This window comes from Oncorhynchus gorbuscha, unplaced genomic scaffold (genome assembly GCF_021184085.1).
Source record: "Oncorhynchus gorbuscha isolate QuinsamMale2020 ecotype Even-year unplaced genomic scaffold, OgorEven_v1.0 Un_scaffold_11691, whole genome shotgun sequence".
Taxonomy (NCBI): domain Eukaryota; kingdom Metazoa; phylum Chordata; class Actinopteri; order Salmoniformes; family Salmonidae; genus Oncorhynchus; species Oncorhynchus gorbuscha.
Window position 1 is genome coordinate 7,501 of NW_025754197.1, and position 1,969 is coordinate 9,469.

At 36.3% G+C, this 1,969-nt stretch overlaps 1 long non-coding RNA gene across 1 annotated transcript in view; it reads right to left on the reverse strand.

The window, feature by feature from the left end:
- Positions 1-447, reverse strand: part of LOC124030455 — a 5,967-nt gene extending 5,520 nt beyond the window's left edge. The window contains exon 1 of the long non-coding RNA XR_006837965.1: positions 406-447. This is a non-coding gene — a long non-coding RNA (uncharacterized LOC124030455). The remainder of the gene's footprint in view (positions 1-405) is intronic.
- Positions 448-1,969: the final 1,522 nt, after the last annotated feature.

The window sequence follows — 1,969 nt, forward strand, 5'->3', positions numbered from 1 at the left end:
TTAACATCACAAATGCCACCCTATTTCCCATTAAAAAGGCGCAGAAGAATTTTCCATTAAGTCACTGATTTACGGACTACAGATGAAAATGAACCAACTTGCCAAATCTGGCACCTAGACAGAAGTGTTGAACACTGCACATTTTCCCCCGACAAATAAACCTAATAAGGTATAAATGCTACTTTTGTGTTATGAGTAATTTGATGATTGAGTTCACTAAAAATGGAGGAGAGGCCCACCGATGCCTTCATACCTTGGATAGTGTTCACTAAAGTGGTCAGAGGTCTGTTATCAATAAGAGCATGTTGCAGTATGCAGAGTCTCTATTTATCAGCAACTGAATACGTTTGGATATCCAGCCCCTCGCTCAAAGACAAGGGCTGTCCAGATGTCATCTTTCCATACCTTGGATGGTGTTTCCCTGGGCGGCTGGCTCAAGCTTCCCCGGCCTCAAACAGATTCTTCTTGGAGCCACAGGTCAGTGGGAGCTGGGCAGGTCCGTCAGAGCCTGCTGCCTGGCTGCCTTGGCTTCATAGAGGGCGTCTGGACAGATGAGACATGACCGTTAACTCCGTTTACTGTCTGGACTGAATCGGTTACACTGTGTTGTTACACAAGGCTAAAGAAAGAGCCTGCATAGCCGGTTCCTCTCTGTTCAGGGGGAGGCTTGGCCACTCCTGTGTTACGGTTTAAGATCAACTAAATAAAGGAGCAGTTTAAACGTTGTAGGTCATACAGGGAAAACTCAGAGGATGGAAGATAGCAGTAGATTAGTATAATACAGTACAGTGTTAACCAACTCTGGGAACTCCTAATGTGAGCTGTTGGAGGAACTGGAGCACTGGAGAAAACAGTAGTATAGTATAGTATAGTACAGTACAGTATAGTATAGTATGGTATAGTATATTATAGTATAGTATTACATAGTACAGTATAGTATTACATAGTACAGTATAGTAGCGTATAGTATAGTATAGTATAGTATAGTATAGTATAGTCTAGTATAGTATAGTATAGTATAGTATAGTGCAGTATAGTATAGTACAGTATAGTATAGTATATTATAGTATAGTATGGCACAGTACAGTATAGTATAGTACGGTAGAATAGAATATAGTATACCATATCATCAGTATAGTGTAGTACATATATAGTGTAGTATAGTATAGTATAGTATAGTATAGTATAGTATGGCACAGTACAGTATAGTATAGTATGGTACAGTAGAGTAGTGTACAGTATATATATTATAGTATAGTATAGTATAGTATAGTATAGTATAGTACGGTAGAATAGAATATAGTATACCATAGCACATCATAGTATAGTGTAGTATAGTACAGTATAGTGTAGTATAGTACAGTATAGTGTAGTATATTATAGTATAGTATGGCACAGTACAGTATATTATAGTATGGTACAGTAGAGTAGAGTACAGTATATCATATTATAGTATAGTATAGTATAGTACGGTAGAATAGAATATAGTATACCATAGCACATCATAGTATAGTGTAGTATAGTACAGTATAGTGTAGTATATTACAGTGCGGTATAGTATATTACAGTAAAACACAGTAAAGTAAAGTAAAGCATACCAAACTATAGTAATGTATAGTATAGTACATTCAAGTATAGTAAAGTATTGTAAAGTATAGTAAGGCATAATAGTACAGTAAAGTGGTGTAAAGCATAATAAAGTATAGTAGGTATAACATAGTACAGTATAGTATATTAAAGCATAGTACAGTTTTGTAAAGTATAGTAAGGTATAGTATAGTATTGAAAAGCATGGTAAGGTATAGTACAGCATTAAAGTATAGTAAAGTACAGCATAGTATACCTCTATGGCAGAGGTACCGTTCCAGCCTGTTGTCTATCTGGAGATGGGGATGGGAGGGGCTGGCTCTTCTTGATGCTGTTACTGTTTTTAAAACAAGACATATTATTCCATGAACATCATTCTTTC